This window comes from Temnothorax longispinosus, chromosome 5 (genome assembly GCF_030848805.1).
Source record: "Temnothorax longispinosus isolate EJ_2023e chromosome 5, Tlon_JGU_v1, whole genome shotgun sequence".
NCBI classification, from domain to species: domain Eukaryota; kingdom Metazoa; phylum Arthropoda; class Insecta; order Hymenoptera; family Formicidae; genus Temnothorax; species Temnothorax longispinosus.
In genome coordinates, this window is record NC_092362.1 from 3,260,390 (window position 1) to 3,281,870 (window position 21,481).

The window sequence follows — 21,481 nt, forward strand, 5'->3', positions numbered from 1 at the left end:
ATTTAGCTCTATCATAATAGATCCTTTCCGGCAATAATTACATTTAGGTGGTTTAGGCGATCGACGAGCGAGATTAAAATCCCGAAATATCAAAAGTCAGCCTAATTTGCAATATTAGCGAAGACGTTTCGTCGATTTCGATAAATCGCTGCAAAAAGAAATATTTGGCTCATGGTTTCGGTCACAAATCAAGAACAACGCGAACGGGCGAACCGAGGGGCAGAATCGATATCCGGTGCACACAGTTTTGCTGTGCGATACTATAATTCCCTCGAGAGAGCGGCTGTGCGATCGTATTTGCAAGGGGCAAGCTTCCTAATACCCACCTACGAACGAGACCGGCTTACTCGCTTGAACGAGGACGACGGCTCGGAATGGTTTTTCTCCAGATTGGCGAAGACACTAGCGTGGCACGTAGGAACACACTGCCGCCGGTCCCGAAGGCGCTTTCCAAGAGTAAGAACTTAATTATCTGCGAAACAATAGCGACGAATTATGATTATTACCCTCCAAGACGGTCTTACGAGTGAGCGAGCGAGCGAACGAGCGAGCGAACCAGGCCAGCAACGGGTTGCGCTCTGTATCCGCGCGGTGATAAAAGTTGCGAGAGCGTAAATAGAGGGTTTTCCAGTCCCGTTTTCCCGCCGAGGTCCCTCTCCGTGAGCGGAATCGCGAGCTGCGCCACCGATGAGCCTTTATCGTCGTCTCTCGTTAGTCCTTCCGTCCTGCCGCCGCGCCGGCCTCCTCTCTTGCTCGGCGGCTGCGGGATAAGCTGCAAAGATATTCTGTTTTAAGCCCAATCTATATTCGCTCTCAGCCGGCATTCCGTTGCTAAGTGGATCTCCATCTTGGTGGAAATTCTAAATTACCTCTTACGTTATTCCGCCATTTTGCGGCCCTACGCAGATCGGTGTGTTACTACGCTAATATATATCGAAGGTGTTCTGCTGCAATCAGCGAAATCCGTATCGAGACGTAGACTACTTTTAAAATCCTTAAGACAATCAGCGAAAGCATATATTAAAATGCGTTTTTGATACATATTTGTTGAATAGCAATTCCTTGCCCAGGGTGAATGTCGCGACCAGCCCTAACACCAAGAAACGTCGCGTGACAATTCGCGTGATCGCGTCGAACTATGTTTACCAATCATGAAGACGGCTTCGCCGCGATAACGGGGTATCGACGATAATCGATATCGAATCCGGATCTACCAGTCGGGTATCCGCTGGATCCGAAATCGGGGGGTATACCTCGTTGCTCCGCGCGCGACGTTATCTTAATCGAGTGCCGCAGTAACTTTTAACGAGTTTGCCGTGCGGCGCGCCGCGCCGGGGATAAGAAGCGACGCGAGACTTGTTTACGAAACCGCGCGACGTCAGATCCGCGCAACCGTCGATGCACCATCGTTGATGCAAATGAAACTCCGCGAGATTGGTTCCGAGAAGAGACTCATTCGTTTAAGTGACGGCGTCATCCTTCGTGCGTGAGGTATCGCTCGACGAGGATCGGCTCGGGTAGCATCTCGTGGCTGCCTAGGAAATATGATAATGCCCTTGGCGACGACAAGACGGATGGTTCTTCGCGATTCCCGCCGGTCGTCCCGCTGATTGGTCGTTGAGCCGCGAATTCGGTCGAAGCGAATCTTCCGACGGATCTCCGCGGTTTTTCGCGGCGTATCAGCGAGAACCGGCTATCGTATTTCATCCCGGTTGCTTGCCTCTGTTTTTCTGTCTGTTGACTGCGGCGCTCTCGTGCCGAGCGCCGAGCGTCGAGCATCGAGAAGCGATAATTCTCGAGAGAACTCGGAACTCGTGAAAGAAGCCCCTTCTTCGGCGAAAAGGCGAATTGATGAACGGGGGCGATCGACGGACTCTCGAATTCCGCCGCGTTTGCGCAAATAGGATTATTTTTGTTTGCGGCGAAGAGAGAGAGAGAGAGTCCGCAGTGGACCCCCCGTGATCGATGGAATCTCGTGGGATCTCGGCGAAGCGCGCCGAGTTTTTAAACGTCGCATCATGAACGTGGACGTCAAGTCGCGCGAAATATATTGTTACACACATCAACGAAACTTTTGCACCGCATTATTATCTTACGTTCCCGCGCGGCGGAGGATAGGTGCGGCATCATCAATTTCTTCCGTTAGACAACTTCTCTGACAAGTTGCTGAGGCAAACATCTCATCGCTTAGGTTCTTCATTCTTCGCTCGTTTAGTAGGATTACCATTTTTCGTTTTCGACAAGAAATGGGCTAAGCGCGATCAACGCAGCACGTTTAACATTATATGAGCGTAGAAATGCGATTCCCACAAAAATGTCATATTTTTCCAACTGAAACGCGAAACCTTGAGAATTCAATTTTCTTATCTTTAATTTTTATTATTGGTTTTCCTATTTTGTGGATCTATAGTGTCTTTTTGCATTTTGTACAAGTTTCTTTTAGCGATTGCATGTTTGCCTGCACTTATTAGAAACTCAAGCTAAATCTTTATTGATGCACGTGTGTACGTGTCGTATTACTAAAAAATTCATACTATCGTCTAGTTTCAACGAGAACACGAGGTTATCACTGGCTAATTGGCTTCGGCAATCTTGGGATCAGAGAGACGAACGATAATCGATAACCGGGGTAAACTACGGTTAAGCTATCGATGTCGTGAACTCTAAATCAGTCTTATTTCACGGTATTCGCATAGCGTGGAAGTTCCAAGCCTGCAGTATATATACCAAGAGCGGCCGCGGTCTGTAGAGGTGTGTACCCTCTCGTGTACCCGCTTCCAAAGTTTCGTACACCACGGGAGCTTGCGAATCGCTGACCCGACGGCGTCGCCGCGGGATTTCAATTAATCCCCTGTCCCTTCCTTCTCGCGGAAAGCAATCGTGCTATCCCTTTGCCCTCATTGATCCATCCTTAACCTCCCATTCATTCGCTCCGTCCGTCCGCTCCACCCACTCGCGAAGTTACAACTCGGTTATCCGAATCGGCCCGCGCGCGGTCTTAATTTGCGCCTTTGACTCACCGCGCCGCGCCGGCTGGCGTCTAATTGAGAAAATCCGACGCGTCGTGCAAACGCAACGTAATTATCGCGTGCGGTCCGATGCGCGGCGCAATAAACGCCGTTTCTCGCTAACGTATAAACAGCGTAAGGGAGATTTACCGGCGAAATACCGCGACCCGTAAAGCTAGTAAACGTTCCCTTCCGGATTAGATAATGGATTATATATGGCGGGTTTTTTTTTACACCGGTCGTTCGATGGCATCAACGGCGTTATTCGCGCATTATTCAATGCACCGCCACGTTCCATTCTATGCTCTGCCACGTGAGCTCTCTCTCTCTCTTTTTCTCTCTAGCGCGCGCGTGAAAATACGTCTTCATTTACGCCGCCGTAACTTTTTAATGGTCTCTCGGCGAGTGGTCGCGGTATTTGGCGTCCCGGCATGTACGAGCGCTGCATCGCGCCGCGTCGCGATGCTGCGAATATGCATACGCGTTCCGTACCAAATACGAGAGATATTACGAGAGAGCGAATCGGGGTTAATGGGTGACCCGGCCGGAGGGATACTTCAGGAGGGATTATTGGCTGATGACACATAATGCGCCACCCGACGATCGAATCGAATCATCATGTCCTTCGATGATAATGGATACTGCGCAAAACGGATATACCTCTTTACGCGCGTCGAGAGATATGTCTATTACAGGAGTATCTCGACGATCGTGTATTTTCCCGGAAGCATCGCATTTAGTGAAATTAACTGAAGAAGAATGTTACTCGTTTTATAGTTACACGTTCGGTACTAAACTTAAATTTACAGTACTTACGTTAAATTACGAGCTATTAAAAAAGATTTTTCTTCCGTTAATTATAGACTTTATACTTATGGTTTGGCCTAATTTGTAATTTTGTAACATAAAGCTGCACATTTATCGTCTACTCGCGTTCTACTTATTTTAAAATTAATAAATTTCTATTATTCAAAAAGATACAAGAAGAAGAGGTAGTCAAGTATACTTCTTTGAAAGTAGAAACGTAATTTTACGCAGCTGGTGGTAAATTTAGCGCGACAGCAAGATCGTACATCATACTTTTTTGCAACAGCAATTGTCGTAAACTTTTTTAACATTAATGAGCGCGATATACCGTGAAAAACCGAGCGTCACGCTGCAGCAAAAACAGAGGCGCATAAAGACTGGAAATAATTAACATCGCAGAGATAGAGAGAGAAAGAGAGAGAGACAGAGAGAGAGAGTGAGAGGGGGGCGGGAGTTTGAGCACCGCAAATTGAAATTTGCGTGCGACTGAATTCGTTCGCGCTCGCGCGTATTCACACCAGATTTTTCATCAATTCGCGACACGTATGTACATCCAACGGCCGCTTCGCGATCGATGCCTATTAATACTCGACGGTGATTCGACGTCCGGTTGCTAGAACGACGTCGAGCATGTTTGGCATCGATTATTGATTTTATCATGCGGCGGTAATGACAAGCGCCGGACAGGCGCGACGCCTTGTTGCGAATGGTCCTGGTGCGCAAACGACCGCGAATGTTCGACGATCCGCGTATAACGGGCACATAATGCGCGCATCCATTCGTCGCACTCGTCGCATCCATCTTCGACCGGTCCGGATTTAGAGGAGCGTACGTGCATCGCAGTATCTCGTCGTTGCTTTCGCCTACTCGCGTATCGTATACCCGACATACCGAATGATGATCGCGCGTGTAACCGTCGAATTATGGTCGTCGAGCGACGCGAATGCGGCGAATGCGCGCGATAAAACAACGCGATGCTCCACCCATCCTATTTAAAAGCACGCGCGACACGAGAAAGTTAATTAATCGCTCGACGAGAGGAATTTCCCGACCGACGACGATCTTTTCGCGCGGATCATCGAGTGGCTGACGACGACGACGACGACACGAATGCCGCAAGGCACGAGAAAGAAAGTGAGAGATAGGCGGGAATAAATAACGTGATCGGGACGGGGAGGGAGCATGTCATTATATTCATTAGTGCTCGTCCAAGCAGATAAAAGTTACCGGATATAATGGTGCTCCGCGTTATTAATGATCCCCGGTAATCTCTCCGCCTCTTTCCTATCCTTCTCTCCTCCCTCGGCCTCTCGTAGGTACCTACGCCCACGACCGAACTTCCTCCCGTATATTCGCAACCCCGAATTTGTTTGAAACCCCCATTCTGCGCCGGCATTAAGGTCCGCTCGATTCATTCGGGCTATTATCCTTAACTACATTCCAGCGGCCACACGAGCCACCGTTTTCCGGGATTGTTTCAACCCTGATATTTTCCAAATATCTTCTCACACGTATACATACACTAAAGTAAGAAGGAAAAAATTTATTTATTGTACGAGGTATGAGCGTTGACTGTTAAGATAGGTTTCTTCAATAAAAGCAAATATAGCCTCAGTGCATCATAATTTATTTATTTATTTACAACAAGAATGTAAAAGATTATGAGAGAATTATAAAGATTGAAAAAAATTGATAATTTTGTGTTTCTATAAAATATCTCTTGCTAAATTTTATAAATGTATCTTTTTCGAGAATAGTATTCTCAAGATGGTTAAAATTACGTAGACTTGAAATGATGCTTCTTGGAACATATTATTCTTTTGCTTTAAAAAAGGGAATTTGTAAAAGAGAATCGTTAATGTCATCTTTTTCTTGAATTTCTTATTCATCGCTTTACTCGTGCGACATTAGCGTCGCTCGATAATTCGTTTCATTCTTGTACCGTTCAGTTCAGGGGACAGCAGGACGTGGTAGGTGTCGTCAAAAGGAAACGTAAGTCGTGATAGGATAACGCGATACTAATTAAGAAACATATAGCAACGGACCGCGTGTTCTCGATCGCCCTCATTCAGCATCTGCCTCACGTTTCGTATTGCTCTTCTGAAGCGGAGAGTTTCTGAATATCTTCGTTATTCGCAGACACTTCCCAGCCCTCGTCCCATCCGGCGGCAGCAGTCGAAGACGAATGATTTTCGTCCTTATTCCGGGGGGCCGATCGCGCGCCACCGCGTGCGCGCCATTAGCATAATCACGCATCTTTGTAAAGTTCGCGAAAATCTTCCAGGTAACGGTCGACAGCTGTAGATAAATGGCCCTTCTTGAGATCTCTGGGACCATTCGTTTGTTCATTCGAACGGCCTATATACCGACGAGCGGCGCCATTGTAGCGACGAATGGGCGTCGTAAAGAGTTTAACAACGCCGCGTCGAGAACAGAAAGTTTCCCTTAAGACCCTTACGGAATCGTTAACTGCGCGTATTTTAGAGTAGTTGTAAAGACGGTGACGTAGGGGAATGATCGGCGGAATTGGAATCAATTCTCACCGAGCTCGTGCATCAGAGACAGAGAAATATTTAGTTAGCCATATGTATAATGTTCTAAACATTTGATTAATATCTTGTAAATAATTGCTGCCACAAATAGTCATAATAAACATTTTATTTTTATCTTAAATGATTATACAATTATACTTTACATAAAATACAATTACAGATACATAAAATTTATATTCAGTGTGAAAATCTTTTACGCTGACATACATGTATAGTATATGCATAAAACATGAAATAAGAAATATAATATCTGAAAGATAAAGTGTAATAAAAGGAGCTCGCCGAGGAGATTTCTCGGCGTAAAACGCTCGGGAACGTGGGGGCGATATCGTTTCCAATACTTGGTGCAGAATGGTTGAAATCCGTTTAGAGTTAGAAAACTTCGTTCGCCTTCTCGCCTCGCAACGTCGCGCCCGGAAAGTGCTGGCGCGTTGGCCGGCGGAAGAACAGGAGGCTTTCTCGGAAAAACGAATATTTATCCGAATGGATGGACGCGAGCTAGAATCGTAACTATACTGGCGAGAAGCTTGTCCTCCGTAGATAACTCCGAGGCTAGGCACCCACCAGCAGTCGCGGGCACAGACACATTCGTATTACTTAGCTCGGCGATAAACTCACCCCCGAGACCTGTAAACCCCTAACTCCCACCCGATAGTCCAACCTGCATTTTCGCCAGCATTAAACTGCCTGATTTGTCGACTCGAGTACAGACTTCCGGAGTTGGCCTCTATTATCCCTTAGGTCCATCGAGACCGGAGGAGGTGGATCTACATACATGCACGTAATGATATACTCGAACTAGTCTTTTAATATGAATTATAAATCTTTTTTTTTTCAAGAGGGCTAATATAAGTAACCGCTATTTTAAGAACTCAATCAACAAGATCGTCAAATTTTTTAAATCATTATTAATTATGAAATATAAAACTTATCATAATTTAACGATGTGGTATGTGGCATGTTATTAAATTTTATCGCGCACGATTCACATATATTTAAAATCCTCCACGAGGTATCCAGCGCGAACATGCTCGGTTCATTAGTGGTCCTTCGCGAAGCGTCGAATGGTCACTATTGAATGGGCCACGCGTGTTCATTTCGCGACTTAATTGGACCAACAGGGAGGATTCGCGGACTCTTGTGCGGTGTTTCCGAGGTCGCTCCCGCGCGCGGTCGTTATTCTCGCGCCGGCCTCTTTCTTTTTTTAATAAACGAAATGTATGGCAGTATGGCTATCCGTGAAAAAAATGCGCGCGCCGCGTCTCGGAGTTTGACGCGTTGAAAGCGTTTCGGTGCGACGAGGTAGTTCCGAAGGTAGGTCGATAGTTGCCGGACGTTGTAGCGAATTACGGGCCGACATTTTATCAATTTACGAGAAAAATCCGATTTGCGTCACGCGTGACGCGATGCTGTGCGTTGGTGGAGGGACAAAGAGAAAAAAGGAGAGAGGAGGGGAGGAGGAGGAGGAGAGAGAGAGAGAGAGAGAGGCGAAAAAGGGAAAGAGGACTAGAGAAAGAGGGAATAGGCGGTGGAGTACGCGGCTAACGAGTGCTCGATTGTAAATAACTGCTGCAGATTGCCAGCCGGAATGCTGACCGATCGATGCTGCGTATCTGATCTTCCGCGAAAGTGTATATGCATATCTGGGTATGAGATTGCCATATCTGGACGCGCCAGGTGCGTGTGGCATTTTGAGAAATTTGCTTCTAAATCAAGTCACAGTCTGAGGGAAATTCTTCACCTATCAATAAAATTATTTGACAGATGTATTTTACATTTTTTTTTTAATTTTTATTATTCCGACAAAACGTTAGCTAGACAATAAATCACACATTATATTGATCGAATTTTTATTTAAACACTTTTAGCGAACTATCGAACAATAAATCATCGCGAGATTTACTCATTTGTTAATTAATAAACCGTTGTTCGATAGTTCCCTATTATGTGCCATGTTATACAATATACATGAAGCGCAAGGCATTAAATGGTATTATCCCAAAGTACGATAATTAATTAGCGCGATAAATTGATCTACCGGATATTACCATATATAATCTCTTATGATTTTAATTTAGAGTAACTGTAACTTTATTATTCATTGTGAGTTTGTATCTAGTTATTGATACGCAGCAAATTGTTGATTTTAATCGGTAAGATTTTCACGACACAGGTACAATAAAATATTTTATTAAATGACATTATTTTATCTCTTTGCACGATGTGTGCATCGTTACACGTGATTTCGAGAGAGCTTTACGTCCATTTCGAACGACAACGGGAGTTCAAAGACTCTCGAGCGAAGTGGATATCGCTGCAATAGACGGACCATATGAGATGCTGCGTGGCTGCATGATGTACGAGACGCCCGTTACGTAGACGCATATACGCAGGATTCCGGGCGATATACGTCGGTTCATTACAGGAACGGTGCGCGCGACGCTAATGTGACATCAATTATGCGCCAATAACATAACAATACATAACACGTCGCATTGCTTGCATAACAATGCGCCATGACCTCCCTCCCCTCCCCTCCCGCCCTCTCCTGGCCCCGTACCGGTTGCCCTACGATTGGTACCCGCATATCCTTCTATTGTGCATCGTGTACGGCCGATTGCCGCGCGTAATACGCCGTGTAATTCTGTCGTCGCGATATTACATTAACGTCCGGGTCGTGCAGCGCGGCACGGCGGCGAGTTTTCGACTACGACGAGTACGACGGTCCGCGCGCTGGATTATACAACGCGTCCCGATCGTGCAAGGTTGTGTAAGGTCGTGCATTATTCCACGTTAAATGCACCGCTTTTGCATGACCATACGAAATGGGCAATTCATCGTTGCATTCGAGAGGAGATGGAAAGAGAGGAAAGTGGAGCGCATTATAAAGTAATGTATTTTTGTGCGCCCACCGGAATAAATCGATGGATATAGACACATAGAGGCATTTGTTTATATATTAGCATTATTCGTACGTGAAGCGGAAATTAAATTCCCGCCGCGTTATCATTTGATTATCGCGGGCATGATTTTTCGAAAACAATTATTTTTGAGATGACTTTTAGAAACGAGAGAAAAAAAGCGTCCTCGAAGGCTGATTGAGAGCCATCACCGAAATGCAATTTTCGATCGCATGGCGTTCGCGCCGCGACAAGTGCACCCGAGATAGCGATCAATAGGAAATTGTTTTTCCGTGTTTGCTATCGGCCGATCAGTGCGCGGATGATTAAATTAAAATGGTTAATCCGATAGCGACAATAAAGTGGTCGGGTATCGAGATATAACATGCACGATCGCGCGATTGTGCGTCATTAATACCATATTTGTTTCCGTCGCGTCGCGTCGCAGCGACTAGACTGTTCACCGAAGAAGAATATTGCAATTATTTAGCTACCCCGAACTTCGATAAATCTGTCGTTGCACGTCAAGCCTCACAAACGGATTTATTATTACTTGAGATTGCCATTATACCAACATATTTTTTATGGCTGCTAAATATTAAAATATTAAACAAATATTTTAATTTTAATTTTAATAGTATTAAAATATTTTTATATACAAATTCTTTTATGTAAAATAAAAAATAAAATATCTCGCTAACAAAGTTTCTTTTATTTTTCAGCTTGTGGAGATCTCGAATCTGCAGATGCAAATAAGGTAAGAGGAAAACTCTTTCATCGCCTCAATCGCCGCCGTAACGATTCGTTGCTCTTCGCTGGGAGAATCATCGGCGAGTTGTGGATCGTTAGTTTAGTTTACTGCGGACGTCAATGCGTTTGTGATCCGATAATCTGCTCGCAGCTGGTATGAGCACGCGGGACCATTCATTATGTAGGACCTGTCAAATGGCCCCCCGACCGCGAAGCTGCTAAAAGGACCCCCGGTATGAGGCGTAGAACGTAGGTACTCGTTCCTGTCGAGTTTGCGTTACGCTCGCGTTTGCGGTAGTTCGGCGTTGCGGTCGCGATTCGATGCCCATTCAGCCGCCCCGTTTCGGTTTGCTTTGGAAATGACCCAAGCACTCCGAACGAAATCCCTCGAACCGGAAAGGCAAACCGTCTCCCGTCGCGTCGCGCCGCCGGCCCGCGAATGGCCGTGGTGCGTAACGTGTCTCTTGGTGCCGCTCTGATCACCAGGAAACAAAACTGAAATCGAGCATTCTCGCGCGAAGTTGTTTTCGCGAGATTGCGACGAATATTTTTATCACCGTCGCGCACAAACGGACATTCGTGTCGCGCTTAAGCGTGGCGTGTAGACGAAAACATCTCGCGACGATTGATGGAAAATGAATTTGGCATAGTATCTCTTCGCTATTTGTTCGCGACTGTGTATACGATCGAACCACTTACATAAGAGAGGTTTATAGTCGCCGAAAGTGGATCGAATTATTGGAAACTAGAGTAAAAATACTCACACGATGAACAGACGAATTTATTCTGTTTCCAATAAATTTTTAAATGTTAACTTCGTTGTGCATCATTGGAAAATTGCATTCTAATATTTTAATCAATATCAATATAATTTTTTTTTCTTGTTTCTAAAATTAATTTACGAATAATTACTCAAGTATTTGAAGGAAATTATTTTTAAAACAACTTCTCTACATAACAATATTGACATAAATATGTATACATATGTATATTATTTTTATTAAATGATATATTAAATTCAACAAATCCTGATAAATCTCGTGATGCCATTTGTAATACGCGACAGATGAGCGTAAATAAAAAAATATCCACTCAAGTTACTGACCGTCGTTCTCACATACGTAGACGAAAGTGTACAGAAGTCGAGCATATCGTAGATCCGGTGTAGCGTTTAGCGCATGTTCACATGAGCGAGTGAACGAGAAAGTCTTTATGGCAGGCAAAGAATCGGAGTAGATGGCAGGGAAAGAGCGAGCAGGTAGAGATGGCATAGGGAACGAGGGAAGTGGCCGCGCGAAAGAGGAAAGGGGCGGGTGGACACGGGGTTGTATGGAGCGAGGGTTGTTATTGCAGATTGCGTGGGGGGCGAGGACCGATCGCAATACTCGGGCGATGGAAGTGAACGAGAACCACCACCGTGTGCCAGGCTCGCGCACCGGCTCTTTCGGTCGCTGATGCAGGTCTCTCTCAATAACGAAAATCTATACGGTTTCATTTGTCTGCTAGGCACGACTTTATTTGCGAATCGCCGAGGAGTTCGGCGACCGGGCGCGGCTCGCGCCCGGCACACTGTGGGCGAAATCGGTAATCCGGACGGACAAAAGCCCCCGAAAATAAAATTTCACGCCGCGATGAAAAATTCCCGGGTAACCTTGCTGGCGCTCGCGCGCTCGCGCTCTCGCGAAATACCTAGAGTTTTATGATGCGCCCTCTCCAAATCAATAGGATAAAATGGCGTATATAAATTCTCATTGGTGGAAACTGCATTTCCCAGCTCTGTATACGTGCATAACGCAGTGCGTATAACTCTCCGATATTTTTATTACAACAAATTGCCATATGCCGCAGTGGATGTTTCGACGACTGTTACAGAAACATGATGACACTCGTGTTAAATGCATGTCCAAATAAAAAGGAGGATTTATATGGAAAAATACGGTCCGCCTAAAAAAACAGTGCATTGCGATAAAACTTACCGTGTGTAGCGTGCAGAATATTTTTTTTTTTTTTTTTTAATTGAATATTCCATAGTGTTCGCGTTGTCAATACCTTCTGCCTTTTTGCAAACATATAGTACAAGGGCGAATTATTGAATAACTATCTCTCGATGATTTTTAATACTGGATAGTCCTTTCTTTGGCGAATGCGTGATCGGGTTAAACGCGCAATCGCGCTACAATCGAATCGTTAGCCCGACCGTTAATGAACACCAACTGACGTCGCTCGTATTTTATTTAATAGCCGAAATGGCAGGCGCTGCAGGCAGTCGAAATGCGTTTTGTAACAAATAACAATGGGCGAGGCACAGTTTGGACTCATCGGACGATAGGTGCGTAATGCAGACTCGGATTATTGCATCCTCTACGTGTGCACTGTTGCTGTCGCAGTACATGCAATATAAAACGCGCCTGTCTAGGTCTGCAATTAATTAAATAATTAACGGATTGCATTGTCCCCGCGGTGATGGTTACAAACGTTCGCGACTCTAAACTATGCCTGGGAAACGAATGTGGTTTACTCTTCCAAGGAAATTATCCGGGCGCTGCAAAAGTATATATATATATATAATATATGAGCTGTTGAGACACAATGCGGGGAATTTCGCCCCATTCGCCGCATAATATTTCATACCAGAACGGCACCAAATAAGAAGATATCGCATAAAACGTTGGATGTTTAACGGTAATTTCTAATTCCGTCCCGCGGGAGAGCGAGTAGATAGCGTGGCAAAGAAGCGAAGAGCGTATCGAAGAATCGCGCGGTTCGATAAATTTCGATTCACGTGTCGATACCGCAGTTTCTAAGTGTACGTAGCGCACGTGCCATAGCCGGCACACATATTGCGTGCACGCACGCACACGTAACGCCGCGCGCGTGTGTGTGTGTATGTGTGTGCACGTAGCGGACGCGCCACACTGCGGCGAGCGTAATCGCGTACATACGCACACGTTAGTTCCCTTTACTGCATTCTATTCGGTTCTATTCGGTGTTTACGGCTGAAAGCATTAACGGAGAAAGAGCGAGGCTGTGTGGGTGATGGCAGAGAGATAGAGAGGGATGGGGGAGGGGGGTAGAGGCAGGGAGAATCGCATTATTGCAACTCGCTCGACCGAGCCCCGCCGCTACCCACTACCCCAGCTGCCGCTGCTGTACCAGGGTGTAACAGACCCCCCCGAGCCTGGTTCCAGCTCCGAACCAATAAGGTCATTTTTCTCCTGTATAATCCAGCCAACCGGCAAACCGGGTATCCCGTTTGCGCCGAGTTAACGCAGAGTTAATAGCCGGCCCATAATGTATCGAAGCACCCAGGAATATTAAGGGATTATGGCGGCCGCGCACGGCCGCACCGTCAAGTCAGCGTGGCAAGGCTTGACGTACTTTTCGGCCCCCGTTTTTCCGTCCTACTTTTCCCCGGCTTTACGTAGCCGACTCTTGAAAGTTTAAGAGAAAAACGATAGCGTGAAAGCCAAGTGGTCGGTCTTGACTGTCGATCGTGGCGCACACGGGACTGATACGATAATGGCAGTTTCTTCCGCAAAACGTGCAGGCTGGCGATACATTTCCAAGGATATCAGGGTACTTTGTCCAGCGACTTAAAACTTATATCAGTTAGTTGCACGATTCCTAACGATATCTTTTATCTGATATCTTATTTAAAAATAATTTATGTTCTATTTTAAAAATACTTATTTAGCTTCTATAATTTATGTTTACTAATTATCTCACAGTTACAGTTGTTATAGAACTACATTCTCTCTATAAAGAAAGAATAGCATTTTTTCTTCTTTTTTCTATATAGATTCGTCAACCAGTACGCGTATTGCATACCGCACAAATTTATTATAAATAAAGTATATTTCTGGAGAAAAATATGTATATTATTGCAATAACATTATGCATAAAAGTCGTCGGTGACATTTAGAGCTGGCTACGACAGTGAGAGGCGGTTTAATCCAGAAAAGAGAAGTGGCTCGCCGGTACTTGCGGTCGAGTAATGTTGTTTTAAGCGCGGCACTTACCACAGCGACAAATAATCATTAGGCAGAATTCAGCGGTACGCTGGGAGGTTTGGGGAGAGGTGGAAGAGCTCGTGGCCGACAAATATCCTTCGTACCGTTTTCGTCGTCGTCGCTCGGAGGCCTCTCGCTATCCGCACGCGGATAGCCTATCTGCGTCCCTAAGCCAGATTATCCCCCCGAGAGATCGTCGAAATATATATATTTTCATCTGTACATATGCATTTCGGTTCCGCTCTCAATATATCGGTCAGCCGAGCTTGCATCCGCGACGAATATGTATCGCGAATATCCATATACTGAGTCTCGCGTAGAAAACGTCTCGTGAATACTGTATTAAACGCAACGGAAGTGGAGGGACGATATTCGAGAAGTTATTTCAAAATTCTACATGGGATACTTACTCGAATCGTTTATCTTGGAAGTGGTATAAGTCAAATTTTGAGAGCGTTGCATCTGAGTAGAGATACCGATATTGGCGACGCACCAATTCTAGATGAATTTCCAAAATTCGTTTTGTACCATTTTTAAATGGTTTTTCCCACATGCCAAGAGTTTTACCAAAGAGATATCAATTCTTCAAACATGTATCTTTCTCTCTCTCTATTTTTATCTACAATTGAATTTATCTATATATTTATTGATTTATATAATGTACGGTAGGGAACAAATGCGAATTTAATTAAGAAATTTTTATTGTCAATCGCTGTGTTCGAGCAATCCGATTTGACGAAAACAAAACCCCATGTTTTTTTTCCACAACGATGCTCGGAATAAATAATTACGTTTAATCTTTCGGAAGCGTCGGTTCCCCGTTTATAATTCACCGGCTACACGCCCGGAGAATCGCGTCAGCGATTTAGTATCGTACGTGTTAACGCCGAGCCCTCGCCGCGCCGCGGTCGCCGACACCGTCCGCTGCCGCATCGGGAAGCGCGAGCGGACGGGAGACAGAGAGAGAGAGAGAGAGAGAGAGAGAGAGAGCGCGAGTTGATGCACGAGGGGCGCGAGTTTTATAAACTGGAATGAATGCGCGGGCTCGAATGCAAACTGCGGGCTCGGGCGAGGTCGCGGGGTCAAGGGTTGGAGGTTTATCTTCCCGCAGTTGCGAAGCGATACCGCCCGCCATTGAAGTTGCACAGAGCGGCATGCGGGCTGTGGCGGATGGCGGATGGCGGCGGAGGGTATATGTGGCGCAGGGTGCAGGGCACTCCGAGGGTGGTACAAGTCGGGATTCGGAGCAGATTGCGTCACTCAGCACCACGCGATACAGAGACCGCCGCGCACTATTGCAATAGTTGCGTCCGTATGGCACGATTCTGCTCGGCCACGATTCCACACGGGTCGCGCGAACTTCGCGTGTTTCCCTCGCGTTAAAACGGATATTGATAAAATGGCACGTTTCTCCGCGGCTCGGTAGCCTTGAGACGACACCGAGGTGAATGGTAATTTCGCCGAAGGATGCGTATTCCCGTGGAACCCTTATCCGGCGAGCATAATTGCGAACGAGTGCGCGCCGCGTTATATAACTACAAGTCCCCCTCCTTCGCGGTTCTGATGGTGTTCTCGCACTCTCGTTCATTAATTGGTATTCAGGCAATAATCGTATCGATACGCTTAAATGAACAGGACACGGACTTCGGGTAATGCGAAATCGGTGTAGAAATGAAAAACTTGGCGTAATTAGAATCGCGCGCGCGCGCACCCACTCCTTGCGCACCGGGCGAGGGAAAATTGGCGTTTCTTTCCGCCGTTATCCGGCGCTATCTGGAATTAATATTCGCTATGGGGCGCAATTTACAATTTGCATATTACATCGAATATTATGTGACCACTGCGACTTTTCAAGGCGCGGCGAGCGCGCGTGTGCTCGCAATTATCGAAATAATATGCGGTTCAACAATTTCGTGATCTATACAACGCGCGATATCGCGTTACGCCCTACGCCCGATATAATTACATTGAATTTAATTAAATATACACCGCGCGTGTTTCTTCGTTAGAATAGTATGCATGCACGCTGCACGTTGCGCGGTAATAACGATGGTGTAAACGAATAGACCTCGTATCGTTAGAGTCTATTTACGTAGTAACGTTTTCAAACGACATATTATGAGAATCGCTCATATTCATTATTGGAAATAGTCTTTATCTACCTCAACCGCGCGTGCTATATTATATGATACTATTATGTTATATCATATTTCTTGTCTAAAAAAATATATTTTATAATACAAGTGATTTACACATTGATAAGTTTATTGACTATTAAAACTTATATTAAAACGAATAACGATATTTTGTTCAGAATCGTTGATATTGTACTTTGCTACATTCTTACTGCTTATTGAACATTTATATCGGTTTCACGGCTTGCCGATTATCGATGTACTTTGTATTAACACTTCGTAAAGCGCGCGCGAAGCCGTGCACGGAACTTAAGAGACGCAAAACGATCGCCGCTAAACTTCGTAAGGAAATTAAACCGATAGCCCGACGCGGACGCCGGGGCTCATTTGCATCAATTACTGACCCCCGAAGTTTCTTCTACGGCGAATTAGCCGCCGGGGAGCGCGTCGAATGCGAGATAAAAGGAAGGAAGAGGTGGCGGCGGGACCTATTAAAATAAAGGAGAAAAACAAGTTTCGAGATAGTTGCGTTACGAGCGACGGGGGACGCATAACGATCCGTGCTCGGCGGTCGGCTGAGTTACGTCGCCCGCCGGGAAGTTATGCTCTCTGCTTATCTTCCGAATTCCGCGCTTGTCCTGCAGGACGTATCCCTTGGTGCTTCCAGCTCGGCGGACTTGGCGAAGCGTCGGTTCTGATAACCCTCGATAGAGAGTATCGTGAATCACGGTTGTGAATGGTGGAATTGCGTGCTTTTTTCCTCTCTTTTTTTTGTTGGAAGAAAAAAAGAATTTAATTAGAATATCGCGGGACATCAGCTTTCTGTTGGGCGCAGTTGTACGGCATATACATATTGCAAAGATATTCTGTTACATTATGTTTATTAAAAAGCATGCTTTTACCTTGGCTCGCTATTAACCACAATTAAAAAACCTCGTTATTTATTTTAGTTTTATATATAATTCTTTTATATGCGTGCTATTTTCATTTTGAAGCGTTATTACATAAAAATAAAAGAATTAGCGCGATTGATTGCGACCATTCTTCTGCCTGATACAAGAATCGCGGCGAATGTCAGATTTCGAGGGCGCATCCGCGATTCGCATCGGTGGCGATTCACAGTATCCCGCTCGTCGGCCGTTTAACGCCGAGTTCATTGATACGATCGACGCGCGCGAGCGAGCGATTAATGAAAGCGGCTGGTAGCTATAGCAGTCGTCTGGTCGAAACGCGTTTGGTATACGGTGGAAACCTGGATCAGTTGAAACGGGGACCGTAAAGAGAGGCCCGCGCGAGAGACGCGGGGTTGCGCACCCCGCTATAACACGTTGCGGGGGAGAGACACGATGGCGACGAGAGAGAGAGGAGGAGGAAAACGAGGGGAAAAAAAGAAAAACGCGAAACGAGCGGCTGAATTCCGCGCTGCAGCCTCGTCGTCGGTGACCGTAGCCGCGCGGATATTGTTGGACATTCCTCGGGTCGTGCGAATGCGGTCATCTGAATGCCGGGCGCGTAAACCACGCCGAATGGCCCCGCGAGTCTGGGTCGTGCGGAAAGGGCAGGGACTGCGGAGAGGGAGAGGTAGAAGTGGAGGACGGACGAGGACGACGAGCACAGGGCGGTTAGGCGCGGGATACAGAGGAACGAACGGGAAGAGAGAGACAGAGAGAGAGAGAGAGGACGAGGGACAGAGAGACGGTCGGTCGTATCGTGGAAAATCTACCCACCGCTGCCGCAGCTATGCCGCCAAATCGCGTTCGCGCTATTTTAATTAATCGCCGCCGTCCGGGACGCTGATTCACGCGAGCGAGCAAATAACGATCGAATGTTTTTCGACAAAGTCAAAGCGATCCGGGGGAAGAAATCATCCCGTCGCGAGAATGTCATCGATGACTTGATTAAATTAATGGAATCCCTCATGAAATTGATTTTCCTTTTTTATTTTGAAAGTATTTAGATAAATGACCACCACTGTCGGGTGTATACTTGTAAAACATCAAGAGCACTTAATTTAATTAAGAGAACAAGAGAGGACTTAATTTAATTAAAAGATACAGTTTTTTTTACACCACATTTTTTATCAGAAAAAAAACCCAATTGTTGTCAGAAACAAAAAAGTGATTAACACTCGAAATGATCGTGTACTCCTTTTTGCGTAAAAATACGCTTGTAGCGGACAGTGTAATCAAATCTTTTATACGTTCATATGGAAGATCTGGGGTGCGCGATAACTATCCTCGGCTCGGCCGCCCTGCCTTCCTATAATCCAGGCGTTATCCCGCAGCGGAGGCACGCTGTGTACACGGATATCGCCGAAGCGCACGGGACGCAACGTAACGAGACACGTCCGACATTTAACGGATCCAAGATATCCCCGTCGAATGCTTCAATCAGGGTCCGACGATGGCGGCGGCGAGGAGAGAGCGGGCCGTGGGCTTTATACGTCATTCAGCCGAGTATACACCGGCGTGTACCGGTGCCTGCAGCCGCCGGTAGGTTTAATCAAACACAGGCGCAGCCGGTGCAGGGCGGAAGGGTGCGGCTGGTTTCGCGCGGAGCGCTATTGAAACGGGTGCCGGTCGCCGTGCCGCCACCATCGTCGTTGTCGGGAGTATTTCGTTAGCGCGGCAATTGAAAAATACGAGACGAAGAAGGAGCGTAAAGTCATGCCCGCCCAAACAGCTTATCGGATGTAAAAAGGAATCAATCGATAGCATATACGTAAGGTCAAGTCTTTTAAACATTGCTCCTGCACTAGGGAGACCGGCTGCGACTGGAAAACATATAATTGCTTTGCACGATTTTAATACTCTATGTCTATTGAATATCGAATCTATTGAATTTTTGTTTATTTCTGATTTTCTTTTCAAATAATCAGCAGCAGAATGGTCAAGTTTATAATTTCATATTTTATCTCATGACATATAAAAAACCTAATTTTAATCAAAGATATAATCTTCAACACAAAATAATTATCTTTTGAGTGCGACATGCATACTAATTTTTAACTGAATTTTAGTTATGCTGAAAAAAAATCTTGCTTAAATTTTTCACTTGTATTATCGTATTAATAGATTAATTGAACACTTATAAATTCGAAAAATTTACCTCTTTTTCCATCAATAATTTATTAATCGTTTAATACGTTTAATAAATATGGCACGATCGTACAATGCAAAAGCAATGAATTTACTAATGCATCAATTTTGATTGCAAGAACCAATTAAATTCTGGACGTGCTTAGTTTCAACAACGCGAAATCTAGATGTATTTAAAAAAAGCTCAGCGTATTCATTAACCACCACTTTAGCGAACTGCAGCAAAATATATGATATTCACGGCATAAAGTTTTTATAAACGGCTATTTCAGTTTTTACATTTGAAAAATGGACTCTGTCTGTCTCTCTTTCCATCTCTACTTCTCGTTTTCCAGGCTTTGTTATCTATTTTTCACAATCAGATGTGAATAACGAATGAATATATGTATCGACATCGTATTAAATTATTCGCGATCGTTATCGATTCGATTATTATCCGTTGTTGTTATCCCGCGTCGTAAATATCTTCAGAATGATTTCTGATCCTTTCACTAAGTAGGTACATCGGTTCGATTTCTACGACGCTATAGCTTTGGTCCCCGGCTTAATTAAGAGTCCATGGTTTATGGCACGGAACAGGCGGGTCAACGTTCCTGACGTGTTACGACGCTTCGATAAACGCTTTGGCATTTCGACTATAACGTGTTACATGCAGTCCTGGTTGCACAAGTCAATGTGCGAGCTCGTACGACCTCTCTTTCTTTCGATTTTTGATTAACAGAGTTGTAAAGTTCATCACAGAGTGATTTGATACACGTTGTTTAAAATTTGTCTTTTTTTACGCGCAATAAACGTATTTTCGTATTTAGATTTTTTCACATATTTGACGTTTTCTTAGGAAATTTAGATAGTATCTTCTGTATCGAAAAGTATCGATATTTAAATTGACAATTTTTTACTTAGTTTGCTAGAAGAATTTTCAAACGTATCAGAAACTCTAACTAACTTTTCAGAAAAGAATTGGGATTTTATCAATCATATTCTATAGAGATGGATTGTTAATTTTCCACAAAAGTCAGGTCAGCGAAGGCTTTTATTCTCGCATTATATGAAATTTATTGTAGCCTGCTGAATTTAAGAATTATGAGTATATCGGGATACTCATAACCAAAACGACATTGCCGGTTGAAAGGTACGAGACGAAGAATTCTATGGAAGAGTCCGGCGCTTTATCGCGATGTAACCACATGGGCGTGTATGATATCAGACGGGCGTCTAACACCGCTCGTGATTACTGTCATAAAAATTTATACGCGTCGTCCATCGGGCATCGGGTCGACGGTGCACGATACTTGTGTAATAAAGTGAAAACGACCGTCCGAGATTCGCGAAGGAAATAAATCGGCGGCGAGCAAGGACTTCGGAGACGATCGCTCTTTCGTACTTCTCAGTCACCCGTTGAGCCCGCCCGGGGGCCACGTATATCGCGAAAGTCTTCTGGAAACGATCCCGCAAGTCGTAAACAACCCCGGAGCTCGTCTAGCCTTCCAGATATATGACGTAATATTTTTGTGCGTGACAGATCCCGCGGGCATTTCTACGGCCATCGATCGGGGTCTATACGCATCGTGCTGCTTGCACGCAACGGTTTCTCCGCGTTGCTTTCTCAATCCGAACAGAAACGAAGTTAAGATTATTTCTGTCGCGCAAAGGAAATGATTCTAGATAACGCACTCCAAAGCTGTCATTTGTCCTCGTGTAAAGAAAAATCACTTTTATAGATTGATTGTTTTTAACAAGATCCTTTGTGTTGTGCAATTCTTATATTATTCTTGAATATGACACTATAGGTAGCTAAGGTAGCATGATAATTAAGCGAATTAAATGGCAAATTCTTTTTATTTTTATCTGTTTTGATCAAGCACCGAAAAGACGTGGAAGGTACTAAACTTAAGGAACGGCTTGGTCACAGGAGAGTAAACAGGAAACGGCTGCCGTCGCGGCAGTATATGCCGGTAACAAGATATTGACACTGGCCGATAATGGCTGTTGGGCTAGCTGACGGGCGCAACCTGGCCGAAAAGTCGAGCGGCGACTTGAGAAAATGGGGTTGAAATTGGTGAGAGGCCTCTCTGTTCCTCTCTCTCTCTCTCTCTCTTTCTCTCTTTCCTCTCTCGGGAATGGCGAGCTATCCGTACAGTGTTCCTTCAAGATACTTTTCCGCTCCAGAAATCGTCGCTATCGATTGGTTCTCGGTATCGGAATGTCGACTAACTGGCGA

At 45.1% G+C, this 21,481-nt stretch overlaps 1 protein-coding gene across 1 annotated transcript in view; it reads left to right on the plus strand.

Moving 5' to 3' along the window:
* Bru3 (bruno 3) overlaps window positions 1-21,481 on the plus strand; it is a 620,785-nt gene that overhangs the window by 13,131 nt on the left and 586,173 nt on the right. Inside the window, exon 2 of the mRNA XM_071779537.1 lies at window positions 9,990-10,024. The gene's annotated coding sequence lies outside the window, so the exon portion shown is untranslated. The remainder of the gene's footprint in view (window positions 1-9,989; window positions 10,025-21,481) is intronic.